At 43.6% G+C, this 22541-nt stretch overlaps 46 non-coding genes across 46 annotated transcripts; 23 read left to right on the forward strand and 23 right to left on the reverse strand.

Moving 5' to 3' along the window:
* The first annotated feature begins 506 nt into the window (after nt 1–506).
* On the forward strand, nt 507–599 carry Trnay-gua. The gene is made up of 2 exons: nt 507–543; nt 564–599. It is a non-coding gene; the product is annotated as a tRNA-Tyr (tRNA).
* Nucleotides 600–785: 186 nt separating this feature from the next.
* Trnal-caa lies at nt 786–909 on the reverse strand. Its single transcript has 2 exons — nt 872–909; nt 786–831 (listed from the first exon to the last, which is right to left on the reverse strand). It is a non-coding gene; the product is annotated as a tRNA-Leu (tRNA).
* A 566-nt stretch (nt 910–1475) lies between these two features.
* On the forward strand, nt 1476–1568 carry Trnay-gua. Its single transcript has 2 exons — nt 1476–1512; nt 1533–1568. It is a non-coding gene; the product is annotated as a tRNA-Tyr (tRNA).
* A 186-nt stretch (nt 1569–1754) lies between these two features.
* Trnal-caa lies at nt 1755–1879 on the reverse strand. The gene is made up of 2 exons: nt 1841–1879; nt 1755–1800 (listed from the first exon to the last, which is right to left on the reverse strand). It is a non-coding gene; the product is annotated as a tRNA-Leu (tRNA).
* A 566-nt stretch (nt 1880–2445) lies between these two features.
* Nucleotides 2446–2538, forward strand: Trnay-gua. The gene is made up of 2 exons: nt 2446–2482; nt 2503–2538. It is a non-coding gene; the product is annotated as a tRNA-Tyr (tRNA).
* A 186-nt stretch (nt 2539–2724) lies between these two features.
* Nucleotides 2725–2848, reverse strand: Trnal-caa. The gene is made up of 2 exons: nt 2811–2848; nt 2725–2770 (listed from the first exon to the last, which is right to left on the reverse strand). It is a non-coding gene; the product is annotated as a tRNA-Leu (tRNA).
* A 566-nt stretch (nt 2849–3414) lies between these two features.
* Trnay-gua lies at nt 3415–3507 on the forward strand. Its single transcript has 2 exons — nt 3415–3451; nt 3472–3507. It is a non-coding gene; the product is annotated as a tRNA-Tyr (tRNA).
* A 186-nt stretch (nt 3508–3693) lies between these two features.
* Trnal-caa lies at nt 3694–3817 on the reverse strand. Its single transcript has 2 exons — nt 3780–3817; nt 3694–3739 (listed from the first exon to the last, which is right to left on the reverse strand). It is a non-coding gene; the product is annotated as a tRNA-Leu (tRNA).
* A 566-nt stretch (nt 3818–4383) lies between these two features.
* On the forward strand, nt 4384–4476 carry Trnay-gua. Its single transcript has 2 exons — nt 4384–4420; nt 4441–4476. It is a non-coding gene; the product is annotated as a tRNA-Tyr (tRNA).
* Nucleotides 4477–4662: 186 nt separating this feature from the next.
* Trnal-caa lies at nt 4663–4786 on the reverse strand. Its single transcript has 2 exons — nt 4749–4786; nt 4663–4708 (listed from the first exon to the last, which is right to left on the reverse strand). It is a non-coding gene; the product is annotated as a tRNA-Leu (tRNA).
* A 566-nt stretch (nt 4787–5352) lies between these two features.
* Trnay-gua lies at nt 5353–5445 on the forward strand. Its single transcript has 2 exons — nt 5353–5389; nt 5410–5445. It is a non-coding gene; the product is annotated as a tRNA-Tyr (tRNA).
* Nucleotides 5446–5631: 186 nt separating this feature from the next.
* On the reverse strand, nt 5632–5755 carry Trnal-caa. Its single transcript has 2 exons — nt 5718–5755; nt 5632–5677 (listed from the first exon to the last, which is right to left on the reverse strand). It is a non-coding gene; the product is annotated as a tRNA-Leu (tRNA).
* A 566-nt stretch (nt 5756–6321) lies between these two features.
* Nucleotides 6322–6414, forward strand: Trnay-gua. Its single transcript has 2 exons — nt 6322–6358; nt 6379–6414. It is a non-coding gene; the product is annotated as a tRNA-Tyr (tRNA).
* A 186-nt stretch (nt 6415–6600) lies between these two features.
* Trnal-caa lies at nt 6601–6724 on the reverse strand. The gene is made up of 2 exons: nt 6687–6724; nt 6601–6646 (listed from the first exon to the last, which is right to left on the reverse strand). It is a non-coding gene; the product is annotated as a tRNA-Leu (tRNA).
* A 566-nt stretch (nt 6725–7290) lies between these two features.
* Nucleotides 7291–7383, forward strand: Trnay-gua. Its single transcript has 2 exons — nt 7291–7327; nt 7348–7383. It is a non-coding gene; the product is annotated as a tRNA-Tyr (tRNA).
* Nucleotides 7384–7569: 186 nt separating this feature from the next.
* On the reverse strand, nt 7570–7693 carry Trnal-caa. The gene is made up of 2 exons: nt 7656–7693; nt 7570–7615 (listed from the first exon to the last, which is right to left on the reverse strand). It is a non-coding gene; the product is annotated as a tRNA-Leu (tRNA).
* A 566-nt stretch (nt 7694–8259) lies between these two features.
* Nucleotides 8260–8352, forward strand: Trnay-gua. The gene is made up of 2 exons: nt 8260–8296; nt 8317–8352. It is a non-coding gene; the product is annotated as a tRNA-Tyr (tRNA).
* A 186-nt stretch (nt 8353–8538) lies between these two features.
* Trnal-caa lies at nt 8539–8662 on the reverse strand. The gene is made up of 2 exons: nt 8625–8662; nt 8539–8584 (listed from the first exon to the last, which is right to left on the reverse strand). It is a non-coding gene; the product is annotated as a tRNA-Leu (tRNA).
* A 566-nt stretch (nt 8663–9228) lies between these two features.
* Trnay-gua lies at nt 9229–9321 on the forward strand. The gene is made up of 2 exons: nt 9229–9265; nt 9286–9321. It is a non-coding gene; the product is annotated as a tRNA-Tyr (tRNA).
* A 187-nt stretch (nt 9322–9508) lies between these two features.
* Trnal-caa lies at nt 9509–9632 on the reverse strand. The gene is made up of 2 exons: nt 9595–9632; nt 9509–9554 (listed from the first exon to the last, which is right to left on the reverse strand). It is a non-coding gene; the product is annotated as a tRNA-Leu (tRNA).
* A 566-nt stretch (nt 9633–10198) lies between these two features.
* On the forward strand, nt 10199–10291 carry Trnay-gua. The gene is made up of 2 exons: nt 10199–10235; nt 10256–10291. It is a non-coding gene; the product is annotated as a tRNA-Tyr (tRNA).
* A 186-nt stretch (nt 10292–10477) lies between these two features.
* Trnal-caa lies at nt 10478–10601 on the reverse strand. Its single transcript has 2 exons — nt 10564–10601; nt 10478–10523 (listed from the first exon to the last, which is right to left on the reverse strand). It is a non-coding gene; the product is annotated as a tRNA-Leu (tRNA).
* Nucleotides 10602–11167: 566 nt separating this feature from the next.
* Nucleotides 11168–11260, forward strand: Trnay-gua. Its single transcript has 2 exons — nt 11168–11204; nt 11225–11260. It is a non-coding gene; the product is annotated as a tRNA-Tyr (tRNA).
* A 186-nt stretch (nt 11261–11446) lies between these two features.
* On the reverse strand, nt 11447–11570 carry Trnal-caa. Its single transcript has 2 exons — nt 11533–11570; nt 11447–11492 (listed from the first exon to the last, which is right to left on the reverse strand). It is a non-coding gene; the product is annotated as a tRNA-Leu (tRNA).
* A 566-nt stretch (nt 11571–12136) lies between these two features.
* Trnay-gua lies at nt 12137–12229 on the forward strand. The gene is made up of 2 exons: nt 12137–12173; nt 12194–12229. It is a non-coding gene; the product is annotated as a tRNA-Tyr (tRNA).
* A 186-nt stretch (nt 12230–12415) lies between these two features.
* Trnal-caa lies at nt 12416–12539 on the reverse strand. Its single transcript has 2 exons — nt 12502–12539; nt 12416–12461 (listed from the first exon to the last, which is right to left on the reverse strand). It is a non-coding gene; the product is annotated as a tRNA-Leu (tRNA).
* Nucleotides 12540–13105: 566 nt separating this feature from the next.
* On the forward strand, nt 13106–13198 carry Trnay-gua. Its single transcript has 2 exons — nt 13106–13142; nt 13163–13198. It is a non-coding gene; the product is annotated as a tRNA-Tyr (tRNA).
* Nucleotides 13199–13384: 186 nt separating this feature from the next.
* Nucleotides 13385–13508, reverse strand: Trnal-caa. Its single transcript has 2 exons — nt 13471–13508; nt 13385–13430 (listed from the first exon to the last, which is right to left on the reverse strand). It is a non-coding gene; the product is annotated as a tRNA-Leu (tRNA).
* A 566-nt stretch (nt 13509–14074) lies between these two features.
* Nucleotides 14075–14167, forward strand: Trnay-gua. The gene is made up of 2 exons: nt 14075–14111; nt 14132–14167. It is a non-coding gene; the product is annotated as a tRNA-Tyr (tRNA).
* Nucleotides 14168–14353: 186 nt separating this feature from the next.
* On the reverse strand, nt 14354–14477 carry Trnal-caa. Its single transcript has 2 exons — nt 14440–14477; nt 14354–14399 (listed from the first exon to the last, which is right to left on the reverse strand). It is a non-coding gene; the product is annotated as a tRNA-Leu (tRNA).
* Nucleotides 14478–15043: 566 nt separating this feature from the next.
* On the forward strand, nt 15044–15136 carry Trnay-gua. The gene is made up of 2 exons: nt 15044–15080; nt 15101–15136. It is a non-coding gene; the product is annotated as a tRNA-Tyr (tRNA).
* Nucleotides 15137–15322: 186 nt separating this feature from the next.
* Trnal-caa lies at nt 15323–15446 on the reverse strand. The gene is made up of 2 exons: nt 15409–15446; nt 15323–15368 (listed from the first exon to the last, which is right to left on the reverse strand). It is a non-coding gene; the product is annotated as a tRNA-Leu (tRNA).
* Nucleotides 15447–16012: 566 nt separating this feature from the next.
* On the forward strand, nt 16013–16105 carry Trnay-gua. The gene is made up of 2 exons: nt 16013–16049; nt 16070–16105. It is a non-coding gene; the product is annotated as a tRNA-Tyr (tRNA).
* Nucleotides 16106–16291: 186 nt separating this feature from the next.
* On the reverse strand, nt 16292–16415 carry Trnal-caa. Its single transcript has 2 exons — nt 16378–16415; nt 16292–16337 (listed from the first exon to the last, which is right to left on the reverse strand). It is a non-coding gene; the product is annotated as a tRNA-Leu (tRNA).
* Nucleotides 16416–16981: 566 nt separating this feature from the next.
* On the forward strand, nt 16982–17074 carry Trnay-gua. Its single transcript has 2 exons — nt 16982–17018; nt 17039–17074. It is a non-coding gene; the product is annotated as a tRNA-Tyr (tRNA).
* A 187-nt stretch (nt 17075–17261) lies between these two features.
* Trnal-caa lies at nt 17262–17385 on the reverse strand. The gene is made up of 2 exons: nt 17348–17385; nt 17262–17307 (listed from the first exon to the last, which is right to left on the reverse strand). It is a non-coding gene; the product is annotated as a tRNA-Leu (tRNA).
* A 566-nt stretch (nt 17386–17951) lies between these two features.
* Nucleotides 17952–18044, forward strand: Trnay-gua. The gene is made up of 2 exons: nt 17952–17988; nt 18009–18044. It is a non-coding gene; the product is annotated as a tRNA-Tyr (tRNA).
* Nucleotides 18045–18230: 186 nt separating this feature from the next.
* Nucleotides 18231–18354, reverse strand: Trnal-caa. The gene is made up of 2 exons: nt 18317–18354; nt 18231–18276 (listed from the first exon to the last, which is right to left on the reverse strand). It is a non-coding gene; the product is annotated as a tRNA-Leu (tRNA).
* A 566-nt stretch (nt 18355–18920) lies between these two features.
* Trnay-gua lies at nt 18921–19013 on the forward strand. The gene is made up of 2 exons: nt 18921–18957; nt 18978–19013. It is a non-coding gene; the product is annotated as a tRNA-Tyr (tRNA).
* A 186-nt stretch (nt 19014–19199) lies between these two features.
* Trnal-caa lies at nt 19200–19323 on the reverse strand. Its single transcript has 2 exons — nt 19286–19323; nt 19200–19245 (listed from the first exon to the last, which is right to left on the reverse strand). It is a non-coding gene; the product is annotated as a tRNA-Leu (tRNA).
* A 566-nt stretch (nt 19324–19889) lies between these two features.
* Nucleotides 19890–19982, forward strand: Trnay-gua. Its single transcript has 2 exons — nt 19890–19926; nt 19947–19982. It is a non-coding gene; the product is annotated as a tRNA-Tyr (tRNA).
* Nucleotides 19983–20168: 186 nt separating this feature from the next.
* Nucleotides 20169–20292, reverse strand: Trnal-caa. The gene is made up of 2 exons: nt 20255–20292; nt 20169–20214 (listed from the first exon to the last, which is right to left on the reverse strand). It is a non-coding gene; the product is annotated as a tRNA-Leu (tRNA).
* Nucleotides 20293–20858: 566 nt separating this feature from the next.
* On the forward strand, nt 20859–20951 carry Trnay-gua. Its single transcript has 2 exons — nt 20859–20895; nt 20916–20951. It is a non-coding gene; the product is annotated as a tRNA-Tyr (tRNA).
* A 186-nt stretch (nt 20952–21137) lies between these two features.
* Nucleotides 21138–21261, reverse strand: Trnal-caa. Its single transcript has 2 exons — nt 21224–21261; nt 21138–21183 (listed from the first exon to the last, which is right to left on the reverse strand). It is a non-coding gene; the product is annotated as a tRNA-Leu (tRNA).
* A 566-nt stretch (nt 21262–21827) lies between these two features.
* Nucleotides 21828–21920, forward strand: Trnay-gua. The gene is made up of 2 exons: nt 21828–21864; nt 21885–21920. It is a non-coding gene; the product is annotated as a tRNA-Tyr (tRNA).
* Nucleotides 21921–22106: 186 nt separating this feature from the next.
* Trnal-caa lies at nt 22107–22230 on the reverse strand. The gene is made up of 2 exons: nt 22193–22230; nt 22107–22152 (listed from the first exon to the last, which is right to left on the reverse strand). It is a non-coding gene; the product is annotated as a tRNA-Leu (tRNA).
* Nucleotides 22231–22541: the final 311 nt, after the last annotated feature.

Consider the following 22541-nt stretch of genomic DNA (forward strand, 5'->3'; position numbering starts at 1 on the left):
GCCGTTTTTCAGTCATGTTGATTCTTCCTACAACCCTGCATGCATTTGGGATAGTTTCAGAGCTACTCATTTCATCATTCAATCTGTGTTCTTGTCAATTTCACGCCTTTCCGTTTCAACGTAAGTGATGTGATGGATTGACTCTTCATGCAACTCTCGATTGTCACGAGGTTTGGGCTTGCCATATGGTCTTCACACGTTTCAAACAAATAACAGTGTTGCACGTTCAGGTTGTCTTCACATGGTGGAGCATGATTTTAAGGATTAGGCTCTCTGTTAAAAGATACCATACTGACCGCTGGATATTTCAACTTGTCCGACTGGAGATTGGTGTAAGGAGACATATTTGTATGTGAGGTTGAAATGAACCTTCAATAATATTAAGCAGGTTGCTGCCCATAACACACTGTCGCCCAGGAGGAAGTAGGTGAGCAGTCAAGCGAGGAAAGTCCTATTGATTTGAGAGAAAATCAGCCTAGCTATTAAAACGAACTCAAATGTCAGCACCCGTGATAGCTCAGTTGGTAGAGCGGAGGACTGTAGTGGCAAGGCTGTAATTGGCAATCCTTAGGTCGCTGGTTCAAATTCGGCTCGCGGGACAACATTTTGTATCAATCACCAATTTATGAAGAACGAACATCGTTTCATTTGCATGTTTGTACCATTAATCACATTTTTACGTACCAGTCTTCCAAAATGATACCAGGACTCGCACATGTCTGCTATTATCCAAATGAAGGCAATATGCTTTAGGAAAGGCCATGTTTGAAGGGAGAAAAAAAGTGTGTCAGAAGTGGGATTTGAACCCACGCCCACATTCGTGGACCAGAACACCCGTATCTCCACTATGGGAGAAGGTCTGATGCAATACCTTGAGTCTGGCGCCTTAGACCGCTCGGCCATCCTGACAACGATGTTGAAAGTGATAACTCTACGCTTTTGTAGAGACAAACCATGGACAAACATGTTGCCGTTTTTCAGTCATGTTGATTCTACCTACAACCCTGCATGCATTTGGGATAGTTTCAGAGCTACTCATTTCATCATTCAATCTGTGTTCTTGTCAATTTCACGCCTTTCCGTTTCAACGTAAGTGATGTGATGGATTGACTCTTCATGCAACTCTCGATTGTCACGAGGTTTGGGCTTGCCATATGGTCTTCACACGTTTCAAACAAATAACAGTGTTGCACGTTCAGGTTGTCTTCACCTGGTGGAGCATGATTTTAAGGATTAGGCTCTCTGTTAAAAGATACCATACTGACCGCTGGATATTTCAACTTGTCCGACTGGAGATTGGTGTAAGGAGACATATTTGTATGTGAGGTTGAAATGAACCTTCAATAATATTAAGCAGGTTGCTGCCCATAACACACTGTCGCCCAGGAGGAAGTAGGTGAGCAGTCAAGCGAGGAAAGTCCTATTGATTTGAGAGAAAATCAGCCTAGCTATTAAAACGAACTCAAATGTCAGCACCCGTGATAGCTCAGTTGGTAGAGCGGAGGACTGTAGTGGCAAGGCTGTAATTGGCAATCCTTAGGTCGCTGGTTCAAATCCGGCTCGCGGGACAACTTTTTGTATCAATCACCAATTTATGAAGAACAAACATCGTTTCATTTGCATGTTTGTACCATTAATCACATTTTTACGTACCAGTCTTCCAAAATGATACCAGGACTCGCACATGTCTGCTATTATCCAAATGAAGGCAATATGCTTTAGGAAAGGCCATGTTTGAAGGGAGAAAAAAAGTGTGTCAGAAGTGGGATTTGAACCCACGCCCACATTCGTGGACCAGAACACCCGTATCTCCACTATGGGAGAAGGTCTGATGCAATACCTTGAGTCTGGCGCCTTAAGACCGCTCGGCCATCCTGACAACGATGTTGAAAGTGATAACTCTACGCTTTTGTAGAGACAAACCATGGACAAACATGTTGCCGTTTTTCAGTCATGTTGATTCTACCTACAACCCTGCATGCATTTGGGATAGTTTCAGAGCTACTCATTTCATCATTCAATCTGTGTTCTTGTCAATTTCACGCCTTTCCGTTTCAACGTAAGTGATGTGATGGATTGACTCTTCATGCAACTCTCGATTGTCACGAGGTTTGGGCTTGCCATATGGTCTTCACACGTTGGAAACAAATAACAGTGTTGCACGTTCAGGTTGTCTTCACGTGGTGGAGCATGATTTTAAGGATTAGGCTCTCTGTTAAAAGATACCATACTGACCGCTGGATATTTCAACTTGTCCGACTGGAGATTGGTGTAAGGAGACATATTTGTATGTGAGGTTGAAATGAACCTTCAATAATATTAAGCAGGTTGCTGCCCATAACACACTGTCGCCCAGGAGGAAGTAGGTGAGCAGTCAAGCGAGGAAAGTCCTATTGATTTGAGAGAAAATCAGCCTAGCTATTAAAACGAACTCAAATGTCAGCACCCGTGATAGCTCAGTTGGTAGAGCGGAGGACTGTAGTGGCAAGGCTGTAATTGGCAATCCTTAGGTCGCTGGTTCAAATCCGGCTCGCGGGACAACTTTTTGTATCAATCACCAATTTATGAAGAACGAACATCGTTTCATTTGCATGTTTGTACCATTAATCACATTTTTACGTACCAGTCTTCCAAAATGATACCAGGACTCGCACATGTCTGCTATTATCCAAATGAAGGCAATATGCTTTAGGAAAGGCCATGTTTGAAGGGAGAAAAAAAGTGTGTCAGAAGTGGGATTTGAACCCACGCCCACATTCGTGGACCAGAACACCCGTATCTCCACTATGGGAGAAGGTCTGATGCAATACCTTGAGTCTGGCGCCTTAGACCGCTCGGCCATCCTGACAACGATGTTGAAAGTGATAACTCTACGCTTTTGTAGAGACAAACCATGGACAAACATGTTGCCGTTTTTCAGTCATGTTGATTCTACCTACAACCCTGCATGCATTTGGGATAGTTTCAGAGCTACTCATTTCATCATTCAATCTGTGTTCTTGTCAATTTCACGCCTTTCCGTTTCAACGTAAGTGATGTGATGGATTGACTCTTCATGCAACTCTCGATTGTCACGAGGTTTGGGCTTGCCATATGGTCTTCACACGTTTCAAACAAATAACAGTGTTGCACGTTCAGGTTGTCTTCACCTGGTGGAGCATGATTTTAAGGATTAGGCTCTCTGTTAAAAGATACCATACTGACCGCTGGATATTTCAACTTGTCCGACTGGAGATTGGTGTAAGGAGACATATTTGTATGTGAGGTTGAAATGAACCTTCAATAATATTAAGCAGGTTGCTGCCCATAACACACTGTCGCCCAGGAGGAAGTAGGTGAGCAGTCAAGCGAGGAAAGTCCTATTGATTTGAGAGAAAATCAGCCTAGCTATTAAAACGAACTCAAATGTCAGCACCCGTGATAGCTCAGTTGGTAGAGCGGAGGACTGTAGTGGCAAGACTGTAATTGGCAATCCTTAGGTCGCTGGTTCAAATCCGGCTCGCGGGACAACTTTTTGTATCAATCACCAATTTATGAAGAACGAACATCGTTTCATTTGCATGTTTGTACCATTAATCACATTTTTACGTACCAGTCTTCCAAAATGATACCAGGACTCGCACATGTCTGCTATTATCCAAATGAAGGCAATATGCTTTAGGAAAGGCCATGTTTGAAGGGAGAAAAAAAGTGTGTCAGAAGTGGGATTTGAACCCACGCCCACATTCGTGGACCAGAACACCCGTATCTCCACTATGGGAGAAGGTCTGATGCAATACCTTGAGTCTGGCGCCTTAGACCGCTCGGCCATCCTGACAACGATGTTGAAAGTGATAACTCTACGCTTTTGTAGAGACAAACCATGGGCAAACATGTTGCCGTTTTTCAGTCATGTTGATTCTACCTACAACCCTGCATGCATTTGGGATAGTTTCAGAGCTACTCATTTCATCATTCAATCTGTGTTCTTGTCAATTTCACGCCTTTCCGTTTCAACGTAAGTGATGTGATGGATTGACTCTTCATGCAACTCTCGATTGTCACGAGGTTTGGGCTTGCCATATGGTCTTCACACGTTGGAAACAAATAACAGTGTTGCACGTTCAGGTTGTCTTCACCTGGTGGAGCATGATTTTAAGGATTAGGCTCTCTGTTAAAAGATACCATACTGACCGCTGGATATTTCAACTTGTCCGACTGGAGATTGGTGTAAGGAGACATATTTGTATGTGAGGTTGAAATGAACCTTCAATAACATTAAGCAGGTTGCTGCCCATAACACACTGTCGCCCAGGAGGAAGTAGGTGAGCAGTCAAGCGAGGAAAGTCCTATTGATTTGAGAGAAAATCAGCCTAGCTATTAAAACGAACTCAAATGTCAGCACCCGTGATAGCTCAGTTGGTAGAGCGGAGGACTGTAGTGGCAAGGCTGTAATTGGCAATCCTTAGGTCGCTGGTTCAAATCCGGCTCGCGGGACAACTTTTTGTATCAATCACCAATTTATGAAGAACGAACATCGTTTCATTTGCATGTTTGTACCATTAATCACATTTTTACGTACCAGTCTTCCAAAATGATACCAGGACTCGCACATGTCTGCTATTATCCAAATGAAGGCAATATGCTTTAGGAAAGGCCATGTTTGAAGGGAGAAAAAAAGTGTGTCAGAAGTGGGATTTGAACCCACGCCCACATTCGTGGACCAGAACACCCGTATCTCCACTATGGGAGAAGGTCTGATGCAATACCTTGAGTCTGGCGCCTTAGACCGCTCGGCCATCCTGACAACGATGTTGAAAGTGATAACTCTACGCTTTTGTAGAGACAAACCATGGACAAACATGTTGCTGTTTTTCAGTCATGTTGATTCTACCTACAACCCTGCATGCATTTGGGATAGTTTCAGAGCTACTCATTTCATCATTCAATCTGTGTTCTTGTCAATTTCACGCCTTTCCGTTTCAACGTAAGTGATGTGATGGATTGACTCTTCATGCAACTCTCGATTGTCACGAGGTTTGGGCTTGCCATATGGTCTTCACACGTTTCAAACAAATAACAGTGTTGCACGTTCAGGTTGTCTTCACCTGGTGGAGCATGATTTTAAGGATTAGGCTCTCTGTTAAAAGATACCATACTGACCGCTGGATATTTCAACTTGTCCGACTGGAGATTGGTGTAAGGAGACATATTTGTATGTGAGGTTGAAATGAACCTTCAATAATATTAAGCAGGTTGCTGCCCATAACACACTGTCGCCCAGGAGGAAGTAGGTGAGCAGTCAAGCGAGGAAAGTCCTATTGATTTGAGAGAAAATCAGCCTAGCTATTAAAACGAACTCAAATGTCAGCACCCGTGATAGCTCAGTTGGTAGAGCGGAGGACTGTAGTGGCAAGGCTGTAATTGGCAATCCTTAGGTCGCTGGTTCAAATCCGGCTCGCGGGACAACTTTTTGTATCAATCACCAATTTATGAAGAACGAACATCGTTTCATTTGCATGTTTGTACCATTAATCACATTTTTACGTACCAGTCTTCCAAAATGATACCAGGACTCGCACATGTCTGCTATTATCCAAATGAAGGCAATATGCTTTAGGAAAGGCCATGTTTGAAGGGAGAAAAAAAGTGTGTCAGAAGTGGGATTTGAACCCACGCCCACATTCGTGGACCAGAACACCCGTATCTCCACTATGGGAGAAGGTCTGATGCAATACCTTGAGTCTGGCGCCTTAGACCGCTCGGCCATCCTGACAACGATGTTGAAAGTGATAACTCTACGCTTTTGTAGAGACAAACCATGGACAAACATGTTGCCGTTTTTCAGTCATGTTGATTCTACCTACAACCCTGCATGCATTTGGGATAGTTTCAGAGCTACTCATTTCATCATTCAATCTGTGTTCTTGTCAATTTCACGCCTTTCCGTTTCAACGTAAGTGATGTGATGGATTGACTCTTCATGCAACTCTCGATTGTCACGAGGTTTGGGCTTGCCATATGGTCTTCACACGTTGGAAACAAATAACAGTGTTGCACGTTCAGGTTGTCTTCACCTGGTGGAGCATGATTTTAAGGATTAGGCTCTCTGTTAAAAGATACCATACTGACCGCTGGATATTTCAACTTGTCCGACTGGAGATTGGTGTAAGGAGACATATTTGTATGTGAGGTTGAAATGAACCTTCAATAATATTAAGCAGGTTGCTGCCCATAACACACTGTCGCCCAGGAGGAAGTAGGTGAGCAGTCAAGCGAGGAAAGTCCTATTGATTTGAGAGAAAATCAGCCTAGCTATTAAAACGAACTCAAATGTCAGCACCCGTGATAGCTCAGTTGGTAGAGCGGAGGACTGTAGTGGCAAGGCTGTAATTGGCAATCCTTAGGTCGCTGGTTCAAATCCGGCTCGCGGGACAACTTTTTGTATCAATCACCAATTTATGAAGAACGAACATCGTTTCATTTGCATGTTTGTACCATTAATCACATTTTTACGTACCAGTCTTCCAAAATGATACCAGGACTCGCACATGTCTGCTATTATCCAAATGAAGGCAATATGCTTTAGGAAAGGCCATGTTTGAAGGGAGAAAAAAAGTGTGTCAGAAGTGGGATTTGAACCCACGCCCACATTCGTGGACCAGAACACCCGTATCTCCACTATGGGAGAAGGTCTGATGCAATACCTTGAGTCTGGCGCCTTAGACCGCTCGGCCATCCTGACAACGATGTTGAAAGTGATAACTCTACGCTTTTGTAGAGACAAACCATGGACAAACATGTTGCCGTTTTTCAGTCATGTTGATTCTACCTACAACCCTGCATGCATTTGGGATAGTTTCAGAGCTACTCATTTCATCATTCAATCTGTGTTCTTGTCAATTTCACGCCTTTCCGTTTCAACGTAAGTGATGTGATGGATTGACTCTTCATGCAACTCTCGATTGTCACGAGGTTTGGGCTTGCCATATGGTCTTCACACGTTTCAAACAAATAACAGTGTTGCACGTTCAGGTTGTCTTCACCTGGTGGAGCATGATTTTAAGGATTAGGCTCTCTGTTAAAAGATACCATACTGACCGCTGGATATTTCAACTTGTCCGACTGGAGATTGGTGTAAGGAGACATATTTGTATGTGAGGTTGAAATGAACCTTCAATAATATTAAGCAGGTTGCTGCCCATAACACACTGTCGCCCAGGAGGAAGTAGGTGAGCAGTCAAGCGAGGAAAGTCCTATTGATTTGAGAGAAAATCAGCCTAGCTATTAAAACGAACTCAAATGTCAGCACCCGTGATAGCTCAGTTGGTAGAGCGGAGGACTGTAGTGGCAAGACTGTAATTGGCAATCCTTAGGTCGCTGGTTCAAATCCGGCTCGCGGGACAACTTTTTGTATCAATCACCAATTTATGAAGAACGAACATCGTTTCATTTGCATGTTTGTACCATTAATCACATTTTTACGTACCAGTCTTCCAAAATGATACCAGGACTCGCACATGTCTGCTATTATCCAAATGAAGGCAATATGCTTTAGGAAAGGCCATGTTTGAAGGGAGAAAAAAAGTGTGTCAGAAGTGGGATTTGAACCCACGCCCACATTCGTGGACCAGAACACCCGTATCTCCACTATGGGAGAAGGTCTGATGCAATACCTTGAGTCTGGCGCCTTAGACCGCTCGGCCATCCTGACAACGATGTTGAAAGTGATAACTCTACGCTTTTGTAGAGACAAACCATGGGCAAACATGTTGCCGTTTTTCAGTCATGTTGATTCTACCTACAACCCTGCATGCATTTGGGATAGTTTCAGAGCTACTCATTTCATCATTCAATCTGTGTTCTTGTCAATTTCACGCCTTTCCGTTTCAACGTAAGTGATGTGATGGATTGACTCTTCATGCAACTCTCGATTGTCACGAGGTTTGGGCTTGCCATATGGTCTTCACACGTTGGAAACAAATAACAGTGTTGCACGTTCAGGTTGTCTTCACCTGGTGGAGCATGATTTTAAGGATTAGGCTCTCTGTTAAAAGATACCATACTGACCGCTGGATATTTCAACTTGTCCGACTGGAGATTGGTGTAAGGAGACATATTTGTATGTGAGGTTGAAATGAACCTTCAATAATATTAAGCAGGTTGCTGCCCATAACACACTGTCGCCCAGGAGGAAGTAGGTGAGCAGTCAAGCGAGGAAAGTCCTATTGATTTGAGAGAAAATCAGCCTAGCTATTAAAACGAACTCAAATGTCAGCACCCGTGATAGCTCAGTTGGTAGAGCGGAGGACTGTAGTGGCAAGGCTGTAATTGGCAATCCTTAGGTCGCTGGTTCAAATCCGGCTCGCGGGACAACTTTTTGTATCAATCACCAATTTATGAAGAACGAACATCGTTTCATTTGCATGTTTGTACCATTAATCACATTTTTACGTACCAGTCTTCCAAAATGATACCAGGACTCGCACATGTCTGCTATTATCCAAATGAAGGCAATATGCTTTAGGAAAGGCCATGTTTGAAGGGAGAAAAAAAGTGTGTCAGAAGTGGGATTTGAACCCACGCCCACATTCGTGGACCAGAACACCCGTATCTCCACTATGGGAGAAGGTCTGATGCAATACCTTGAGTCTGGCGCCTTAGACCGCTCGGCCATCCTGACAACGATGTTGAAAGTGATAACTCTACGCTTTTGTAGAGACAAACCATGGACAAACATGTTGCCGTTTTTCAGTCATGTTGATTCTACCTACAACCCTGCATGCATTTGGGATAGTTTCAGAGCTACTCATTTCATCATTCAATCTGTGTTCTTGTCAATTTCACGCCTTTCCGTTTCAACGTAAGTGATGTGATGGATTGACTCTTCATGCAACTCTCGATTGTCACGAGGTTTGGGCTTGCCATATGGTCTTCACACGTTGGAAACAAATAACAGTGTTGCACGTTCAGGTTGTCTTCACCTGGTGGAGCATGATTTTAAGGATTAGGCTCTCTGTTAAAAGATACCATACTGACCGCTGGATATTTCAACTTGTCCGACTGGAGATTGGTGTAAGGAGACATATTTGTATGTGAGGTTGAAATGAACCTTCAATAATATTAAGCAGGTTGCTGCCCATAACACACTGTCGCCCAGGAGGAAGTAGGTGAGCAGTCAAGCGAGGAAAGTCCTATTGATTTGAGAGAAAATCAGCCTAGCTATTAAAACGAACTCAAACGTCAGCACCCGTGATAGCTCAGTTGGTAGAGCGGAGGACTGTAGTGGCAAGGCTGTAATTGGCAATCCTTAGGTCGCTGGTTCAAATCCGGCTCGCGGGACAACTTTTTGTATCAATCACCAATTTATGAAGAACGAACATCGTTTCATTTGCATGTTTGTACCATTAATCACATTTTTACGTACCAGTCTTCCAAAATGATACCAGGACTCGCACATGTCTGCTATTATCCAAATGAAGGCAATATGCTTTAGGAAAGGCCATGTTTGAAGGGAGAAAAAAAAGTGTGTCAGAAGTGGGATTTGAACCCACGCCCACATTCGTGGACCAGAACACCCGTATCTCCACTATGGGAGAAGGTCTGATGCAATACCTTGAGTCTGGCGCCTTAGACCGCTCGGCCATCCTGACAACGATGTTGAAAGTGATAACTCTACGCTTTTGTAGAGACAAACCATGGACAAACATGTTGCCGTTTTTCAGTCATGTTGATTCTACCTACAACCCTGCATGCATTTGGGATAGTTTCAGAGCTACTCATTTCATCATTCAATCTGTGTTCTTGTCAATTTCACGCCTTTCCGTTTCAACGTAAGTGATGTGATGGATTGACTCTTCATGCAACTCTCGATTGTCACGAGGTTTGGGCTTGCCATATGGTCTTCACACGTTGGAAACAAATAACAGTGTTGCACGTTCAGGTTGTCTTCACCTGGTGGAGCATGATTTTAAGGATTAGGCTCTCTGTTAAAAGATACCATACTGACCGCTGGATATTTCAACTTGTCCGACTGGAGATTGGTGTAAGGAGACATATTTGTATGTGAGGTTGAAATGAACCTTCAATAATATTAAGCAGGTTGCTGCCCATAACACACTGTCGCCCAGGAGGAAGTAGGTGAGCAGTCAAGCGAGGAAAGTCCTATTGATTTGAGAGAAAATCAGCCTAGCTATTAAAACGAACTCAAATGTCAGCACCCGTGATAGCTCAGTTGGTAGAGCGGAGGACTGTAGTGGCAAGGCTGTAATTGGCAATCCTTAGGTCGCTGGTTCAAATCCGGCTCGCGGGACAACTTTTTGTATCAATCACCAATTTATGAAGAACGAACATCGTTTCATTTGCATGTTTGTACCATTAATCACATTTTTACGTACCAGTCTTCCAAAATGATACCAGGACTCGCACATGTCTGCTATTATCCAAATGAAGGCAATATGCTTTAGGAAAGGCCATGTTTGAAGGGAGAAAAAAAGTGTGTCAGAAGTGGGATTTGAACCCACGCCCACATTCGTGGACCAGAACACCCGTATCTCCACTATGGGAGAAGGTCTGATGCAATACCTTGAGTCTGGCGCCTTAGACCGCTCGGCCATCCTGACAACGATGTTGAAAGTGATAACTCTACGCTTTTGTAGAGACAAACCATGGACAAACATGTTGCCGTTTTTCAGTCATGTTGATTCTACCTACAACCCTGCATGCATTTGGGATAGTTTCAGAGCTACTCATTTCATCATTCAATCTGTGTTCTTGTCAATTTCACGCCTTTCCGTTTCAACGTAAGTGATGTGATGGATTGACTCTTCATGCAACTCTCGATTGTCACGAGGTTTGGGCTTGCCATATGGTCTTCACACGTTTCAAACAAATAACAGTGTTGCACGTTCAGGTTGTCTTCACCTGGTGGAGCATGATTTTAAGGATTAGGCTCTCTGTTAAAAGATACCATACTGACCGCTGGATATTTCAACTTGTCCGACTGGAGATTGGTGTAAGGAGACATATTTGTATGTGAGGTTGAAATGAACCTTCAATAATATTAAGCAGGTTGCTGCCCATAACACACTGTCGCCCAGGAGGAAGTAGGTGAGCAGTCAAGCGAGGAAAGTCCTATTGATTTGAGAGAAAATCAGCCTAGCTATTAAAACGAACTCAAATGTCAGCACCCGTGATAGCTCAGTTGGTAGAGCGGAGGACTGTAGTGGCAAGACTGTAATTGGCAATCCTTAGGTCGCTGGTTCAAATCCGGCTCGCGGGACAACTTTTTGTATCAATCACCAATTTATGAAGAACGAACATCGTTTCATTTGCATGTTTGTACCATTAATCACATTTTTACGTACCAGTCTTCCAAAATGATACCAGGACTCGCACATGTCTGCTATTATCCAAATGAAGGCAATATGCTTTAGGAAAGGCCATGTTTGAAGGGAGAAAAAAAGTGTGTCAGAAGTGGGATTTGAACCCACGCCCACATTCGTGGACCAGAACACCCGTATCTCCACTATGGGAGAAGGTCTGATGCAATACCTTGAGTCTGGCGCCTTAGACCGCTCGGCCATCCTGACAACGATGTTGAAAGTGATAACTCTACGCTTTTGTAGAGACAAACCATGGGCAAACATGTTGCCGTTTTTCAGTCATGTTGATTCTACCTACAACCCTGCATGCATTTGGGATAGTTTCAGAGCTACTCATTTCATCATTCAATCTGTGTTCTTGTCAATTTCACGCCTTTCCGTTTCAACGTAAGTGATGTGATGGATTGACTCTTCATGCAACTCTCGATTGTCACGAGGTTTGGGCTTGCCATATGGTCTTCACACGTTGGAAACAAATAACAGTGTTGCACGTTCAGGTTGTCTTCACCTGGTGGAGCATGATTTTAAGGATTAGGCTCTCTGTTAAAAGATACCATACTGACCGCTGGATATTTCAACTTGTCCGACTGGAGATTGGTGTAAGGAGACATATTTGTATGTGAGGTTGAAATGAACCTTCAATAACATTAAGCAGGTTGCTGCCCATAACACACTGTCGCCCAGGAGGAAGTAGGTGAGCAGTCAAGCGAGGAAAGTCCTATTGATTTGAGAGAAAATCAGCCTAGCTATTAAAACGAACTCAAATGTCAGCACCCGTGATAGCTCAGTTGGTAGAGCGGAGGACTGTAGTGGCAAGGCTGTAATTGGCAATCCTTAGGTCGCTGGTTCAAATCCGGCTCGCGGGACAACTTTTTGTATCAATCACCAATTTATGAAGAACGAACATCGTTTCATTTGCATGTTTGTACCATTAATCACATTTTTACGTACCAGTCTTCCAAAATGATACCAGGACTCGCACATGTCTGCTATTATCCAAATGAAGGCAATATGCTTTAGGAAAGGCCATGTTTGAAGGGAGAAAAAAAGTGTGTCAGAAGTGGGATTTGAACCCACGCCCACATTCGTGGACCAGAACACCCGTATCTCCACTATGGGAGAAGGTCTGATGCAATACCTTGAGTCTGGCGCCTTAGACCGCTCGGCCATCCTGACAACGATGTTGAAAGTGATAACTCTACGCTTTTGTAGAGACAAACCATGGACAAACATGTTGCTGTTTTTCAGTCATGTTGATTCTACCTACAACCCTGCATGCATTTGGGATAGTTTCAGAGCTACTCATTTCATCATTCAATCTGTGTTCTTGTCAATTTCACGCCTTTCCGTTTCAACGTAAGTGATGTGATGGATTGACTCTTCATGCAACTCTCGATTGTCACGAGGTTTGGGCTTGCCATATGGTCTTCACACGTTTCAAACAAATAACAGTGTTGCACGTTCAGGTTGTCTTCACCTGGTGGAGCATGATTTTAAGGATTAGGCTCTCTGTTAAAAGATACCATACTGACCGCTGGATATTTCAACTTGTCCGACTGGAGATTGGTGTAAGGAGACATATTTGTATGTGAGGTTGAAATGAACCTTCAATAATATTAAGCAGGTTGCTGCCCATAACACACTGTCGCCCAGGAGGAAGTAGGTGAGCAGTCAAGCGAGGAAAGTCCTATTGATTTGAGAGAAAATCAGCCTAGCTATTAAAACGAACTCAAATGTCAGCACCCGTGATAGCTCAGTTGGTAGAGCGGAGGACTGTAGTGGCAAGGCTGTAATTGGCAATCCTTAGGTCGCTGGTTCAAATCCGGCTCGCGGGACAACTTTTTGTATCAATCACCAATTTATGAAGAACGAACATCGTTTCATTTGCATGTTTGTACCATTAATCACATTTTTACGTACCAGTCTTCCAAAATGATACCAGGACTCGCACATGTCTGCTATTATCCAAATGAAGGCAATATGCTTTAGGAAAGGCCATGTTTGAAGGGAGAAAAAAAGTGTGTCAGAAGTGGGATTTGAACCCACGCCCACATTCGTGGACCAGAACACCCGTATCTCCACTATGGGAGAAGGTCTGATGCAATACCTTGAGTCTGGCGCCTTAGACCGCTCGGCCATCCTGACAACGATGTTGAAAGTGATAACTCTACGCTTTTGTAGAGACAAACCATGGACAAACATGTTGCCGTTTTTCAGTCATGTTGATTCTACCTACAACCCTGCATGCATTTGGGATAGTTTCAGAGCTACTCATTTCATCATTCAATCTGTGTTCTTGTCAATTTCACGCCTTTCCGTTTCAACGTAAGTGATGTGATGGATTGACTCTTCATGCAACTCTCGATTGTCACGAGGTTTGGGCTTGCCATATGGTCTTCACACGTTGGAAACAAATAACAGTGTTGCACGTTCAGGTTGTCTTCACCTGGTGGAGCATGATTTTAAGGATTAGGCTCTCTGTTAAAAGATACCATACTGACCGCTGGATATTTCAACTTGTCCGACTGGAGATTGGTGTAAGGAGACATATTTGTATGTGAGGTTGAAATGAACCTTCAATAATATTAAGCAGGTTGCTGCCCATAACACACTGTCGCCCAGGAGGAAGTAGGTGAGCAGTCAAGCGAGGAAAGTCCTATTGATTTGAGAGAAAATCAGCCTAGCTATTAAAACGAACTCAAATGTCAGCACCCGTGATAGCTCAGTTGGTAGAGCGGAGGACTGTAGTGGCAAGGCTGTAATTGGCAATCCTTAGGTCGCTGGTTCAAATCCGGCTCGCGGGACAACTTTTTGTATCAATCACCAATTTATGAAGAACGAACATCGTTTCATTTGCATGTTTGTACCATTAATCACATTTTTACGTACCAGTCTTCCAAAATGATACCAGGACTCGCACATGTCTGCTATTATCCAAATGAAGGCAATATGCTTTAGGAAAGGCCATGTTTGAAGGGAGAAAAAAAGTGTGTCAGAAGTGGGATTTGAACCCACGCCCACATTCGTGGACCAGAACACCCGTATCTCCACTATGGGAGAAGGTCTGATGCAATACCTTGAGTCTGGCGCCTTAGACCGCTCGGCCATCCTGACAACGATGTTGAAAGTGATAACTCTACGCTTTTGTAGAGACAAACCATGGACAAACATGTTGCCGTTTTTCAGTCATGTTGATTCTACCTACAACCCTGCATGCATTTGGGATAGTTTCAGAGCTACTCATTTCATCATTCAATCTGTGTTCTTGTCAATTTCACGCCTTTCCGTTTCAACGTAAGTGATGTGATGGATTGACTCTTCATGCAACTCTCGATTGTCACGAGGTTTGGGCTTGCCATATGGTCTTCACACGTTTCAAACAAATAACAGTGTTGCACGTTCAGGTTGTCTTCACCTGGTGGAGCATGATTTTAAGGATTAGGCTCTCTGTTAAAAGATACCATACTGACCGCTGGATATTTCAACTTGTCCGACTGGAGATTGGTGTAAGGAGACATATTTGTATGTGAGGTTGAAATGAACCTTCAATAATATTAAGCAGGTTGCTGCCCATAACACACTGTCGCCCAGGAGGAAGTAGGTGAGCAGTCAAGCGAGGAAAGTCCTATTGATTTGAGAGAAAATCAGCCTAGCTATTAAAACGAACTCAAATGTCAGCACCCGTGATAGCTCAGTTGGTAGAGCGGAGGACTGTAGTGGCAAGACTGTAATTGGCAATCCTTAGGTCGCTGGTTCAAATCCGGCTCGCGGGACAACTTTTTGTATCAATCACCAATTTATGAAGAACGAACATCGTTTCATTTGCATGTTTGTACCATTAATCACATTTTTACGTACCAGTCTTCCAAAATGATACCAGGACTCGCACATGTCTGCTATTATCCAAATGAAGGCAATATGCTTTAGGAAAGGCCATGTTTGAAGGGAGAAAAAAAGTGTGTCAGAAGTGGGATTTGAACCCACGCCCACATTCGTGGACCAGAACACCCGTATCTCCACTATGGGAGAAGGTCTGATGCAATACCTTGAGTCTGGCGCCTTAGACCGCTCGGCCATCCTGACAACGATGTTGAAAGTGATAACTCTACGCTTTTGTAGAGACAAACCATGGGCAAACATGTTGCCGTTTTTCAGTCATGTTGATTCTACCTACAACCCTGCATGCATTTGGGATAGTTTCAGAGCTACTCATTTCATCATTCAATCTGTGTTCTTGTCAATTTCACGCCTTTCCGTTTCAACGTAAGTGATGTGATGGATTGACTCTTCATGCAACTCTCGATTGTCACGAGGTTTGGGCTTGCCATATGGTCTTCACACGTTGGAAACAAATAACAGTGTTGCACGTTCAGGTTGTCTTCACCTGGTGGAGCATGATTTTAAGGATTAGGCTCTCTGTTAAAAGATACCATACTGACCGCTGGATATTTCAACTTGTCCGACTGGAGATTGGTGTAAGGAGACATATTTGTATGTGAGGTTGAAATGAACCTTCAATAATATTAAGCAGGTTGCTGCCCATAACACACTGTCGCCCAGGAGGAAGTAGGTGAGCAGTCAAGCGAGGAAAGTCCTATTGATTTGAGAGAAAATCAGCCTAGCTATTAAAACGAACTCAAATGTCAGCACCCGTGATAGCTCAGTTGGTAGAGCGGAGGACTGTAGTGGCAAGGCTGTAATTGGCAATCCTTAGGTCGCTGGTTCAAATCCGGCTCGCGGGACAACTTTTTGTATCAATCACCAATTTATGAAGAACGAACATCGTTTCATTTGCATGTTTGTACCATTAATCACATTTTTACGTACCAGTCTTCCAAAATGATACCAGGACTCGCACATGTCTGCTATTATCCAAATGAAGGCAATATGCTTTAGGAAAGGCCATGTTTGAAGGGAGAAAAAAAGTGTGTCAGAAGTGGGATTTGAACCCACGCCCACATTCGTGGACCAGAACACCCGTATCTCCACTATGGGAGAAGGTCTGATGCAATACCTTGAGTCTGGCGCCTTAGACCGCTCGGCCATCCTGACAACGATGTTGAAAGTGATAACTCTACGCTTTTGTAGAGACAAACCATGGACAAACATGTTGCCGTTTTTCAGTCATGTTGATTCTACCTACAACCCTGCATGCATTTGGGATAGTTTCAGAGCTACTCATTTCATCATTCAATCTGTGTTCTTGTCAATTTCACGCCTTTCCGTTTCAACGTAAGTGATGTGATGGATTGACTCTTCATGCAACTCTCGATTGTCACGAGGTTTGGGCTTGCCATATGGTCTTCACACGTTGGAAACAAATAACAGTGTTGCACGTTCAGGTTGTCTTCACCTGGTGGAGCATGATTTTAAGGATTAGGCTCTCTGTTAAAAGATACCATACTGACCGCTGGATATTTCAACTTGTCCGACTGGAGATTGGTGTAAGGAGACATATTTGTATGTGAGGTTGAAATGAACCTTCAATAATATTAAGCAGGTTGCTGCCCATAACACACTGTCGCCCAGGAGGAAGTAGGTGAGCAGTCAAGCGAGGAAAGTCCTATTGATTTGAGAGAAAATCAGCCTAGCTATTAAAACGAACTCAAACGTCAGCACCCGTGATAGCTCAGTTGGTAGAGCGGAGGACTGTAGTGGCAAGGCTGTAATTGGCAATCCTTAGGTCGCTGGTTCAAATCCGGCTCGCGGGACAACTTTTTGTATCAATCACCAATTTATGAAGAACGAACATCGTTTCATTTGCATGTTTGTACCATTAATCACATTTTTACGTACCAGTCTTCCAAAATGATACCAGGACTCGCACATGTCTGCTATTATCCAAATGAAGGCAATATGCTTTAGGAAAGGCCATGTTTGAAGGGAGAAAAAAAAGTGTGTCAGAAGTGGGATTTGAACCCACGCCCACATTCGTGGACCAGAACACCCGTATCTCCACTATGGGAGAAGGTCTGATGCAATACCTTGAGTCTGGCGCCTTAGACCGCTCGGCCATCCTGACAACGATGTTGAAAGTGATAACTCTACGCTTTTGTAGAGACAAACCATGGACAAACATGTTGCCGTTTTTCAGTCATGTTGATTCTACCTACAACCCTGCATGCATTTGGGATAGTTTCAGAGCTACTCATTTCATCATTCAATCTGTGTTCTTGTCAATTTCACGCCTTTCCGTTTCAACGTAAGTGATGTGATGGATTGACTCTTCATGCAACTCTCGATTGTCACGAGGTTTGGGCTTGCCATATGGTCTTCACACGTTGGAAACAAATAACAGTGTTGCACGTTCAGGTTGTCTTCACCTGGTGGAGCATGATTTTAAGGATTAGGCTCTCTGTTAAAAGATACCATACTGACCGCTGGATATTTCAACTTGTCCGACTGGAGATTGGTGTAAGGAGACATATTTGTATGTGAGGTTGAAATGAACCTTCAATAATATTAAGCAGGTTGCTGCCCATAACACACTGTCGCCCAGGAGGAAGTAGGTGAGCAGTCAAGCGAGGAAAGTCCTATTGATTTGAGAGAAAATCAGCCTAGCTATTAAAACGAACTCAAATGTCAGCACCCGTGATAGCTCAGTTGGTAGAGCGGAGGACTGTAGTGGCAAGGCTGTAATTGGCAATCCTTAGGTCGCTGGTTCAAATCCGGCTCGCGGGACAACTTTTTGTATCAATCACCAATTTATGAAGAACGAACATCGTTTCATTTGCATGTTTGTACCATTAATCACATTTTTACGTACCAGTCTTCCAAAATGATACCAGGACTCGCACATGTCTGCTATTATCCAAATGAAGGCAATATGCTTTAGGAAAGGCCATGTTTGAAGGGAGAAAAAAAGTGTGTCAGAAGTGGGATTTGAACCCACGCCCACATTCGTGGACCAGAACACCCGTATCTCCACTATGGGAGAAGGTCTGATGCAATACCTTGAGTCTGGCGCCTTAGACCGCTCGGCCATCCTGACAACGATGTTGAAAGTGATAACTCTACGCTTTTGTAGAGACAAACCATGGACAAACATGTTGCCGTTTTTCAGTCATGTTGATTCTACCTACAACCCTGCATGCATTTGGGATAGTTTCAGAGCTACTCATTTCATCATTCAATCTGTGTTCTTGTCAATTTCACGCCTTTCCGTTTCAACGTAAGTGATGTGATGGATTGACTCTTCATGCAACTCTCGATTGTCACGAGGTTTGGGCTTGCCATATGGTCTTCACACGTTGGAAACAAATAACAGTGTTGCACGTTCAGGTTGTCTTCACCTGGTGGAGCATGATTTTAAGGATTAGGCTCTCTGTTAAAAGATACCATACTGACAGCTGGATATTTCAACTTGTCCGACTGGAGATTGGTGTAAGGAGACATATTTGTATGTGAGGTTGAAATGAACCTTCAATAATATTAAGCAGGTTGCTGCCCATAACACACTGTCGCCCAGGAGGAAGTAGGTGAGCAGTCAAGCGAGGAAAGTCCTATTGATTTGAGAGAAAATCAGCCTAGCTATTAAAACGAACTCAAATGTCAGCACCCGTGATAGCTCAGTTGGTAGAGCGGAGGACTGTAGTGGCAAGGCTGTAATTGGCAATCCTTAGGTCGCTGGTTCAAATCCGGCTCGCGGGACAACTTTTTGTATCAATCACCAATTTATGAAGAACGAACATCGTTTCATTTGCATGTTTGTACCATTAATCACATTTTTACGTACCAGTCTTCCAAAATGATACCAGGACTCGCACATGTCTGCTATTATCCAAATGAAGGCAATATGCTTTAGGAAAGGCCATGTTTGAAGGGAGAAAAAAAGTGTGTCAGAAGTGGGATTTGAACCCACGCCCACATTCGTGGACCAGAACACCCGTATCTCCACTATGGGAGAAGGTCTGATGCAATACCTTGAGTCTGGCGCCTTAGACCGCTCGGCCATCCTGACAACGACGTTGAAAGTGATAACTCTACGCTTTTGTAGAGACAAACCATGGACAAACATGTTGCCGTTTTTCAGTCATGTTGATTCTACCTACAACCCTGCATGCATTTGGGATAGTTTCAGAGCTACTCATTTCATCATTCAATCTGTGTTCTTGTCAATTTCACGCCTTTCCGTTTCAACGTAAGTGATGTGATGGATTGACTCTTCATGCAACTCTCGATTGTCACGAGGTTTGGGCTTGCCATATGGTCTTCACACGTTGGAAACAAATAACAGTGTTGCACGTTCAGGTTGTCTTCACCTGGTGGAGCATGATTTTAAGGATTAGGCTCTCTGTTAAAAGATACCATACTGACCGCTGGATATTTCAACTTGTCCGACTGGAGATTGGTGTAAGGAGACATATTTGTATGTGAGGTTGAAATGAACCTTCAATAATATTAAGCAGGTTGCTGCCCATAACACACTGTCGCCCAGGAGGAAGTAGGTGAGCAGTCAAGCGAGGAAAGTCCTATTGATTTGAGAGAAAATCAGCCTAGCTATTAAAACGAACTCAAATGTCAGCACCCGTGATAGCTCAGTTGGTAGAGCGGAGGACTGTAGTGGCAAGGCTGTAATTGGCAATCCTTAGGTCGCTGGTTCAAATCCGGCTCGCGGGACAACTTTTTGTATCAATCACCAATTTATGAAGAACGAACATCGTTTCATTTGCATGTTTGTACCATTAATCACATTTTTACGTACCAGTCTTCCAAAATGATACCAGGACTCGCACATGTCTGCTATTATCCAAATGAAGGCAATATGCTTTAGGAAAGGCCATGTTTGAAGGGAGAAAAAAAGTGTGTCAGAAGTGGGATTTGAACCCACGCCCACATTCGTGGACCAGAACACCCGTATCTCCACTATGGGAGAAGGTCTGATGCAATACCTTGAGTCTGGCGCCTTAGACCGCTCGGCCATCCTGACAACGATGTTGAAAGTGATAACTCTACGCTTTTGTAGAGACAAACCATGGACAAACATGTTGCCGTTTTCCAGTCATGTTGATTCTACCTACAACCCTGCATGCATTTGGGATAGTTTCAGAGCTACTCATTTCATCATTCAATCTGTGTTCTTGTCAATTTCACGCCTTTCCGTTTCAACGTAAGTGATGTGATGGATTGACTCTTCATGCAACTCTCGATTGTCACGAGGTTTGGGCTTGCCATATGGTCTTCACACGTTGGAAACAAATAACAGTGTTGCACGTTCAGGTTGTCTTCACGTGGTGGAGCATGATTTTAAGGATTAGGCTCTCTGTTAAAAGATACCATACTGACCGCTGGATATTTCAACTTGTCCGACTGGAGATTGGTGTAAGGAGACATATTTGTATGTGAGGTTGAAATGAACCTTCAATAATATTAAGCAGGTTGCTGCCCATAACACACTGTCGCCCAGGAGGAAGTAGGTGAGCAGTCAAGCGAGGAAAGTCCTATTGATTTGAGAGAAAATCAGCCTAGCTATTAAAACGAACTCAAATGTCAGCACCCGTGATAGCTCAGTTGGTAGAGCGGAGGACTGTAGTGGCAAGGCTGTAATTGGCAATCCTTAGGTCGCTGGTTCAAATCCGGCTCGCGGGACAACTTTTTGTATCAATCACCAATTTATGAAGAACGAACATCGTTTCATTTGCATGTTTGTACCATTAATCACATTTTTACGTACCAGTCTTCCAAAATGATACCAGGACTCGCACATGTCTGCTATTATCCAAATGAAGGCAATATGCTTTAGGAAAGGCCATGTTTGAAGGGAGAAAAAAAGTGTGTCAGAAGTGGGATTTGAACCCACGCCCACATTCGTGGACCAGAACACCCGTATCTCCACTATGGGAGAAGGTCTGATGCAATACCTTGAGTCTGGCGCCTTAGACCGCTCGGCCATCCTGACAACGACGTTGAAAGTGATAACTCTACGCTTTTGTAGAGACAAACCATGGACAAACATGTTGCCGTTTTTCAGTCATGTTGATTCTACCTACAACCCTGCATGCATTTGGGATAGTTTCAGAGCTACTCATTTCATCATTCAATCTGTGTTCTTGTCAATTTCACGCCTTTCCGTTTCAACGTAAGTGATGTGATGGATTGACTCTTCATGCAACTCTCGATTGTCACGAGGTTTGGGCTTGCCATATGGTCTTCACACGTTGGAAACAAATAACAGTGTTGCACGTTCAGGTTGTCTTCACCTGGTGGAGCATGATTTTAAGGATTAGGCTCTCTGTTAAAAGATACCATACTGACCGCTGGATATTTCAACTTGTCCGACTGGAGATTGGTGTAAGGAGACATATTTGTATGTGAGGTTGAAATGAACCTTCAATAATATTAAGCAGGTTGCTGCCCATAACACACTGTCGCCCAGGAGGAAGTAGGTGAGCAGTCAAGCGAGGAAAGTCCTATTGATTTGAGAGAAAATCAGCCTAGCTATTAAAACGAACTCAAATGTCAGCACCCGTGATAGCTCAGTTGGTAGAGCGGAGGACTGTAGTGGCAAGGCTGTAATTGGCAATCCTTAGGTCGCTGGTTCAAATCCGGCTCGCGGGACAACTTTTTGTATCAATCACCAATTTATGAAGAACGAACATCGTTTCATTTGCATGTTTGTACCATTAATCACATTTTTACGTACCAGTCTTCCAAAATGATACCAGGACTCGCACATGTCTGCTATTATCCAAATGAAGGCAATATGCTTTAGGAAAGGCCATGTTTGAAGGGAGAAAAAAAGTGTGTCAGAAGTGGGATTTGAACCCACGCCCACATTCGTGGACCAGAACACCCGTATCTCCACTATGGGAGAAGGTCTGATGCAATACCTTGAGTCTGGCGCCTTAGACCGCTCGGCCATCCTGACAACGATGTTGAAAGTGATAACTCTACGCTTTTGTAGAGACAAACCATGGACAAACATGTTGCCGTTTTCCAGTCATGTTGATTCTACCTACAACCCTGCATGCATTTGGGATAGTTTCAGAGCTACTCATTTCATCATTCAATCTGTGTTCTTGTCAATTTCACGCCTTTCCGTTTCAACGTAAGTGATGTGATGGATTGACTCTTCATGCAACTCTCGATTGTCACGAGGTTTGGGCTTGCCATATGGTCTTCACACGTTGGAAACAAATAACAGTGTTGCACGTTCAGGTTGTCTTCACGTGGTGGAGC

Source organism: Haliotis rufescens, unplaced genomic scaffold (assembly GCF_023055435.1).
Source record: "Haliotis rufescens isolate VD_foot unplaced genomic scaffold, xgHalRufe1.0.p SCAF_2, whole genome shotgun sequence".
Lineage (NCBI taxonomy): Eukaryota > Metazoa > Mollusca > Gastropoda > Lepetellida > Haliotidae > Haliotis > Haliotis rufescens.